Below are 9713 nucleotides of genomic sequence, written 5' to 3'. Positions count from 1 at the left end.
GGGATATAGGATGCACATCTGTACAGCAATGGTGTAGTGGTTAAGAGCGGTGGACTCGTAATATGGTGAACTGGGTCCACTTCCCCGCTCCTCCACATGCAGCTGCTGGGTGACCTTGGGCTAGTCACACTTCTTTGAAGTCTTTCAGCCTCACTCACCTCACAGAGTGTTTGTTGTGGGGGAGGAAGTGAAAGGCGATTGTTAGCGGCTTTGAGGCTCCTTAAGGGGAGTAAAAGGTGGACTATCACATCCAAACTCCTCTTCTTCTTCTTCTTCTTCTTCTTCTTCTTCTTCTTCTTCTTCTTTTTCTTCTTCTTCAGTCAAAGAGCCTTTGACTGGGATTACTCAGGCTGAGATTCCCATTTCTCAACACACAGCCTTCTTGGTTGTGGTGCTTTGGGAAATATCTTTTGTACAGTTTCCTTCCTACTCTCTTTTCCAAGGCGATTGGAGACATCTTTTTTTTGCAGAAGGTGACTGACACAGCCTTCTGCTTGGTTTGTTGTTGCACGCTGGTTTAGATCTTGCTGCTGTTTAAGTTGCAATAATTTTGTTGGCCCTTCTTTATTGGATCTGTTCTTGCTTATATTGTTCTTAGACTTTCACGCTGCTATGTTGTTGTTTTTATGAACAGCGCTGCAGAAATCATTAAATGAATAAATAAACAAATGGAATACACAAATCAGAGGCTGAGTTATATTTAGAGATCATTTTAACAAGATAAATGATTGTGTAAAGAGGTCCTTAGGAGTAAATTGACTGTAAAATCTTTTAATAACCCAGTCATCGGCACACCATCAGCTGAAAAGCTTTACAGGCAGCAGTTCTGCAACTTGGAAGAAACAGAACCTCTTTTGGTGAGTCAACTGTGGAGCTCCCTGAAAGGGCACTGCTGTATTCATGAACATTTAACATTCTCTGGCAGGCAGTCAATATTTGCTTACTTGCTCAGTGCCTTGGGGCCCTGATTTGCAACAAGCCAAGGTATGTTAGCAAGCTAGGGCTGTGCATACTCCAATTTCAACTCACCATCAAACCCTGAACCAGAACCACTTCTACAGGAAGAGTTTTGAAATTCTCAGAGGAAATGCCATTGAGTATTTCTTTACTTTCACGTAATGCAAGGATATTGATGGGGGATGAAGGTGAGGAGATTTGGTCTATGGCAACTTCTGGAGAAATTTTGGGTCTACAACTCCCATCATCCCGACCACTTGTCCTGTTAGCTAGGGATGATGGGAGTTGTAGTCCCAAAACATCTGGAGGGCCGAGTTTGGGGATACCTGGTCTATGGTGAGGGTTTGTACCCATTCCCCAGAAACATCAATATCTGAAACCAGGATAATGGTCTGAAATCAGGCATTTTAAGTAAGTGTTTCTTATTTTATGGTTCATTTTAACTTAGTTTGTTCTTTACATCTCTTTTGTAACTTCATTGTATGCCACTTAGAAATGGCAGTGTTAGGCGGGATAGAAATTGTTGAAATAAATAGGATCAGCCTTCCACAACATTGGGTCCCCAGATGCTGTAGGACAACAAACACCATCATCTCTAACCAGCATAGCCAATGGATGATGGAGGTTGTAGTCCAACAACATCTGGAAGTCCAAGGTTGGACTGTGGCACTGGGTCCCTCTGTGCCCATCTTCCTAATTATGAATGAACTAATTTAAAATGTCAGAATTTCAGTTATGATACTAAGTGCTGGTATGCAATGTCTACTTGGTTTGCAGGTTACTGTGCATAATGTTCCAGCATCTATCATTCACACACACACACACACACACACACCAACATATATCCATATATATATATATATATATATATATATATGGATGAGCTCATATTAATATCTAAAGCTAAGCCAAAATCCACTGACATTTTGTACCGTTCATTAATTATAAGTGAATGAATGACAAGATTAGCAGATGTGCTTCTTATTTAAAGCTATTTTCAAACATCTAAATTAGATCATTCTTTTGACATCCGAGCTGCATTGATTTGTGATGCTGTCTCTCCCTGCTCACTCACCTCTAAACTCATTTGGGCTTTTCAAGTGTTCAGTAGGCATGCAGAGAGGGAAATGTGGCATCCAGGGATCTGGGGGATTCCTGTCCCCCCACTAACCCATAATATTAGGTATTTTGGTGTTTTTACACTGTAAACTGCCCTGTGATCATCAGATGAAGGACAGTATAGAAAGAGAAGAAACAGAAATAATAGAAATAATAATACTTAGGTTTCTATATTATTGCCAGGGTTTTCTTGTTTGATAAAATGAAAACTAATGCATTGGTTGCATTTTTCTTTCTTTCTTTTCTCCCTCCCTATTTTTTACTGGAAAACTGATGAATTGAACATAAAAAAGAACAAGCTGTGACAGTTATTCTTTATTTAATAAGCTTTCCTGAGTAGCAAGCATCAACTATAGCAAGACTACAGAGTGCAGAAAGCATATAGAAAGCTATAATGTAATCTCAAGGAAATGTAAGGCATTGCTCTTTTAGGGTTTGGGGGGGTTTGCATTAGGACGTGTGTATTCCCTCCCCCCCTTCCTTCCTTGCAATTCCAGCTAAAAAATTTATGCAGTGTGTCCATTTATTTTTCTGCTGTAGGCTTTCACAGCCTGTACCTTCCCTGCCGCGCACTGTTGACACTTTATCTGTTTGCATTTCATTAATGTATTTGCATTGCTCTGCAGAAAGGAAGAGTCACATTCTTACCAAAACAGAATCTTGGAAAAGCTCAGATTTTTTTTTTCCTGGATCCAAACTTACACTCTCTCTCTCTCTCTCTCTCTCTCTCTCTCTCACACACACACACACACACACACATACATTTTTAAAAATATCAAACTTGAGGAGTGGCCTAAGATTTTTTGGGTGCTCTGGACAAATAGAATCCATCCTTCTCCTTACCTATTATGTTTTGTTGTATGCTGAGCAATAGCAATAGCATATTAAGGAAACAAGAGCTGACAGATGCTCTTTTCTCATTTTCATTTTTTTATATCTGTCACTTTGCTTCCCCCCTCCTTTAAAACTCCATTCCTATCAGTGGCTGGCCATAGCATAGGCTGTGTGCACATTACTAGCTTAAAATGCAGATAGGTTGTTCTTTCTCTTCATTTGGATTGAAGCTGGTTTGCAGGAAAATGAATCTAAACAAAGTATTTCATTAAAAAAACACACAATAGGACAGATAAAGGATAGAGTGTGGCTAACTTCATTTGTGCAACCTCTTCCCAAACCAGTGGCAGGAGTGCATTAAATGCAGCACAGGAGAAACAGCTTGCAAAAAATATTATATTAGGCAAAGTTGCATACAAAATGTGTATATTAGGAGAAATGTGCACTTAAATGTCAGTAAGAACTTAAAAAATAAAATAAAAACTGATTTGGAAATGTAGAGAACTGAATGTAAAACTGGAGAAATGTGAACCTGAGAGAGACCAAAATTGAAGATTTGCCCATCCTTACACACCAATGATGTTGGGAAAGATGGAGGGCACAAGGAGAAGGGGACGACAGAGGACAAGATGGTTGGACAGTGTTCTCGAAGCTACCAGCATGGGTTTGACCAAACTGTGGGAGGCAGTGGAAGATAGAAGTGCCTGGCGTGCTCTGGTCCATGGGAGTTGGATACGACTAAACAACTAAACAACAACAACAACAACACCACACCCATCGTCCTCCGTCAAGGTAAGCACGAGGCATTATCACAGTTCATGAACACTTTCCATCCTGATCGCAACACCTGAGGAGGGTGTGGAGTGGGGCTCATGAGCAGGGCAGCCAGGAGAGATGGTGTCACCTAGGAAGGCTCCTGAGGTCCAGATGTTGAGACCTAGAGGGGTGTCTTTCATCTCCAGCCCTTAGGTTTCATTGAGTCATTGAAGTATAGCTGCTCAGTCCAGATCTACCCCCAAGGTGACACTACCATAGATATTGTTTCAAGTTGCACGGGAGGAAAAAAATGTAGAAGAAACCAAAGTGAACATGTCTACTAAACTGAATGGTTTAATCACACATGGCTTAGTTATAGCAGGTTAGCAAAGATCTGTTAAATTAAAATTCTTTTCTTTCTCTCCATTACAAATCAAGCCCCTTTTCTTCAAACATATCTACTTTCTGTCTCCCATCCCAGCTGTGTATATAAAGTTCATTTGGCAATCACTGCAGTGCCTCAAAGCTCACTTAAACATTTTATCTTTACGTTTTTGATATAGATTTCCAAGATCTTCCGAAAACAATTTGTGTAGCATTATCATATTTAATATTAACTCTGTGGTCATCCTTTTGGGTGAGCCCTTTACCATAACAAAGGGAAAAGACTGAGAATTTTTAGGGGGCTTGATGATCAGCAGCAAATAGTTATTGAAGCCTCTTCACCACAAATGGTAAGGATCCTGCTTTAAATCATGATGAATCCCTGTGTGTTTCACTAATTTCATATAGCTTCCAAGCTGAAAATCCAGAATTTAAACATCGTTCTTACATCAGTTCTCTCCTCATAAAACATAGACAGTTACATTCTTACAATGAGGAATGTGCATAAATCAAACAGTGCATAACTGAGGAAAAATCCTCCTATTTGTCAAATCTGCATTTGATTATCTATATAGCTTTTTGAATATCATAACTGAGGAAATCTGTATGCTTGCAACATATGGGGCTAAGTTTTAGCAGGTACCAATGCACTGTTAAGTGACGCAGAATGCAGAAGTGTATATTTCCCCCCAATCTGGTCGTCTCCCTCCTGCCATGATTAAGGAATAACACTAAGCCATTTTGAGGTAAGTCTAAATCTGTGCCTCTGTTTGACAATTGTCTTGCATATTATTAGTTGCAGGAACACGGCAGTAGTGTGCTACATCTGATTTGTGTGAATTATCAGAAGCTTTCGCTGCAGCAAGTTGTGTGACCTTTCTTAACTATAAATGGAGTTAATTTTAGCTGGGTAGATATATTCCAATGTGCATTTAATGATGGGATAGAGGAGAGGCTGCTGTAACTGTTTTCTCAGGGCATAATTGCTTGTGGGGAAAGACCTATATCTCTGATTATTACAAGGAATTTTTAAAAAGGAACCACAAATGCACTGCTTTTGCAATTAAATCTGGATAAAAATGCCTTTGACCCCAACTGTGAAGATTTCCCCTGTTGAAATTTGAAATAGCTGTCCCTGCTTTAGAGTTGCCCTTTTGTTGCAGTAAGTGGCAAAACAGGAAATGTTTCTGATGCCACTTACTGACAGGAAATGGCCATAAATAACGAACTGAAATAAACTAAATTAGTGTCAGGTGCAATCTGCTAGTCAAAAGGATTGATTGACAGTTGGTGGTACCATTCCTTTACTGTCTTTTAAACCATATTTATGGTACAGACGCTTTTCATATGCCACCTGATGCTTAAGCCCCTTTGAAAATGACAGTGTCTGACAGAAAGAGGCAATAAGAACTCTACTTCTTTCCAACGGATAGAACAAACAGAAATAAACCTTTTCCTTGACAGATTTTCTCCAACAGCTCGTCTCTTAGAAGCACCAACATGGCGACAGGCACAGCAGTTAAGGAGAAAGCCTCTCTTCTCTTGGGGGGGGGGGGGAACCTCCATCATGGCATCATGGCAACATGGCAACAGCTCCATTTTTACCTCAGACATTTCTCAGGTAAGAAACACCTATGCAAACAAGGGGGGAGTAGTAGTTTTGCTCCTGACTACAATCAGGACACCTATAGGAGCCTTATGCTTGTTCCCAACCCTACCTGCTGTCTGCAAACAATGAAAGTCCCTCACTATTATCTATTCTGCACCATCCAAATCCAATTTTAAATCTTGCCTCTGCAGCTGAAGTGGCTCAGCAGGGTATATTGGACGTCAGTGGAGCAACTTTTCACTCAGCCAGCTCTGCCTGTGCCAGTTTGGCATGACAGCTGAGAAGAAGGCGAAGTAGTGTAGCAATATAGTGGAGCTGGGAATAGGTGGTGGAACAGATGTGTATTGCCTTGGGTCTTGTTCTAGAGAGTGGGTGCTCCAAAGGGGGTCAACTAATGATGACCCTCCTGCCATTTTTGTGTGAGATAAAGATGTTATCGCGTGTTTTGGGATCCACTGGAAATAGAAGGTTGTTTCCAAATAAGTCATACTCAGAGTAGACCCATGGAAATCAGTAGACCTAAGCTGGTCGTTTCTATTCATTTCAGTTTATCTACCTGAAACATAACTAACATTGTTTTCAAACCTACACACGTCTGCTGTGAGTGTTAAATTTAATAATTTCACAATTAATTATTATTTTAAAAATCTAACAGGATGGATGAAAAGCGCATATATATATTAATTACAGTGGTACCTTGGTTTTCGAAAAGCTTGGCTCCCAAACAAATCTGCTCCCAAATGCTGCAACCCCGGAAGTGAGTGCTCCGGTTTGTGAATGTTTTTAGGAAGCCGAACGTCCAACGCGGCTACCACAGCTTCCGATTGGCTGCAGGAAGCTCCTGCAGCCAATCGGAAGCCGCACCTTGGTTTTCGAACAGTTCCGAGAGACGAACGGACTCCCAGAGCGGATTAAGTTTGACAACTAAGGTACCACTGTACAATGAATGGGCTATTGCCCTAGTTTCACCTAACAAACTGGATGTGAGATTAAGAGAGAGAAGAGTTTTTAGTGGAAATGAGGCTTTGGACTGGGGCAGGGGGTCCCTGCTGTTGCTTTGGGGGATCTCTGATATAGGTTCCCTTGCATGTTATTTAGGTGTCTGCTGGATTTCAGCAGACTCTGTCTAATATTTGAAAATAATATTATGAACTCACCAGTCTGTTCTTGCATCTCAGAAAACTGAAGACTTTAGTGCTGCTCCTAATCATCTCACCCATCATGGCAGTGAGAGGATACTTGGGAAAGGGCTGTAGCTCAACAGTGGAACATCCCTGGCATCTCCAGGCACAGGAGAGGATGTATTTATTAGATATTATCCTTCCTTCTCCACATTTCTGAGTTCAGCAGAGTGCCACCCATTTGCAGCTTAAATGGCAGCTTAGATAGGCTAGTTTTAGCCTCTTAGTTTAAGTAATCCAGGGTGCTTTAAGGCAGACTGGATTTTCCTGGTATCCCCCCCCCCCTTAAAACAATAACCACACAAACAGTCTTGTAAAAGGTAAACATAACATTTACTCATTCAAAATACTTGTTGAAGAGTAACAGGTCGAGCAACTTTTTCCAGGCAGGCTTAAAATAGTAATTCATTTACAAGGACATACTGAAGTCTGGTTTAAGATGGAGTCTGAGCATGTCGCTCTGACTTAGCAGATGTCCTCACATTGCTGGCAGAGCAGAAAGAGATGGAAAGAGAGGAAGAGGGTGAGCCCAGGCAGGCAGACAGATATGCCCTCCCGCTGTCAGGGCACAGTGGGAATGTCTCTCACAGAATTCTCTCTAACGAACTTAAAAAGGGTAAAGGGACCCCTGACCATTAGGTCCAGTCGCGGACGACTCTGGGATTGCGGCGCTCATCTCGCTTTACTGGCCGAGGGAGCCGGCGTACAGCTTCCGGGTCATGTGGCCAGCATGACTAAGCCGCTTCTGGCGAACCAGAGCAGCACACAGAAATGCCGTTTACCTTCCCGCCGGATCGGTACCTATTTATCTACTTGCACTTTGACGTGCTTTCGAACTGCTAGGTTGGCAGGAGCAGGGGCTGAGCAACGGGAGCTCACCCTGTTGTGGGGATTCGAACCGCCAGCCTTCTGATCAGCAAGCCCTAGGCTCTGTGGTTTAACCCACAGCGCCACAGGGAAACTTTGTGAGCTTCAGCTCCTATCATGTTCCTCACTAGCAAAACATGAATTGTTGGTTTGACTGCACTTTAAATAACCCACAAGCTGGGTGAGACCCCTCCCTGAAACCCTGGAGAGATGTTGCCAGTCACTGTAGATAGTGGCCTGACTATGCGTAAGGCAGCTTCCTGTGTATGTGCGCATGCGCAAACACATGTTCATTTAGATTCCCTTGGGCAAGCATTTTTCTCTCCTATTAAGTAATATTTAATACAGAACAGGTGCACAGAAATTCTCATTTATCTCTTAATAAATCACACGGCTCTTTCAGACAGATTTTACTTACTCATTTGCTTGTATGGCAATTGTTTTCTAAGAAACAGGGAGAAAGGCAATAACGGTAGAATGGATGGTTGTATTACTGGAGTTAAATATTCTGCACAAAAATAACTGCAGTGTATTTCCTTAGGAAATGGTGCTTTTCGTAGCCAGAAAGATTAATGAAATTGTTGTTTGTTGTGGAAAGTGTCAGAATCCATACATTTCAAATACAGTACATTGCTGAGTATATTTAAACTAAGTATAAAAGCAAGAAACTGTATGCAAATTGGGAGGGGAATAGTTTGCTAATATATGTCTATGTTTATGTACGTGTAGGCCACAAATCTTAACAAATCTAGACAGCATCTTAAAAAGCAGAGACATCACCTTGCCAACAAAGGTCCGTATAGTAAAAGCCATGGTTTTCCCAGTAGTGATGTATGGAAGTGAGAGCTGGACCATAAAGAAGGCTGATCGCCGAAGAATTGATGCTTTTGAATTATGGAGCTGGAGGAGACTCTTGAGAGTCCCATGGACTGCAAGAAGATCAAACCTCTCCATTCTGAAGGAAATCAGCCCTGAGTGCTCACTGGAAGGACAGATCCTGAAGCTGAGGCTCCAATACTTTGGCCACCTCATGAGAAGAGAAGACTCCCTGGAAAAGACCCTGATGTTAGGAAAGATGGAGGGCACAAGGAGAAGGGGACGACAGAGGATGAGATGGTTGGACAGTGTTCTCGAAGCTACCAGCATGAGTTTGACCAAACTGCGGGAGGCAGTGGAAGACAGGAGTGCCTGGCGTGCTCTGGTCCATGGGGTCACGAAGAGTCGGACACAACTAAACGACTAAACAACAACAGGCCACAAATAACTGAAAGACCATCTCCTCTATAGGCTCTCTCAGGTGTTAAGAATGGGAGGGGCCCCTCTTAGCAGTCCCATTGCCCTCAGACGTTGTGGGGTGATAGCCTGTAGCAACCCCTAACCCTTGGAATTCCCTCCCCACAGAATCTGGAACCTTCAGTATACTATATATAGTTTTTGTTGTATGCTGAAGCCACATCTCCTTACCCTGGCCTTCGACACTTGAAATATATTTTTCGAAGCTACCCTCTTCTTATTGTAAATTGTTTTAACAGGTTTTAACATTGTATTTTTTATATTATTGCCACTCATCTTGGACCTTATGGTGAAAAGTGGTAAGAAATACAACAAGGACAACCAATAGATGCATACATACATATATATATGTGCTTTAAAAGTATAGGTATTCACTGTCCAAAATTACATACTGCAGGATATAGAAAAATAAATAATATATTTGATGTATTTTTGGTATCCTGCAATATATGTTAAGATTATGAATATTTAAAAAATGAAGATACATATTTCTACATATACATGTAATCTACAAGCTAATGTTTCCTGTTAAAACAGCTTCCACTCAAATGCCAAGAAGCAGATTTTTAATGTATGGAAGAATCTTGGGGAAGTGATTAATTTCTCAGCCTCAGGTTCCCCATCTGTAAAATGAATAACTTATATAAGCTACGTTGTATACATTGTTGTTTTTTTAAAATAATATTTTATTAAATTTTACACAAATAAAAAAC

Source organism: Podarcis cretensis (assembly GCF_951804945.1).
Source record: "Podarcis cretensis genome assembly, chromosome: 2".
Taxonomy (NCBI): Eukaryota; Metazoa; Chordata; class Lepidosauria; order Squamata; family Lacertidae; genus Podarcis; species Podarcis cretensis.
Note: the sequence above shows the minus strand (reverse complement) of the source record.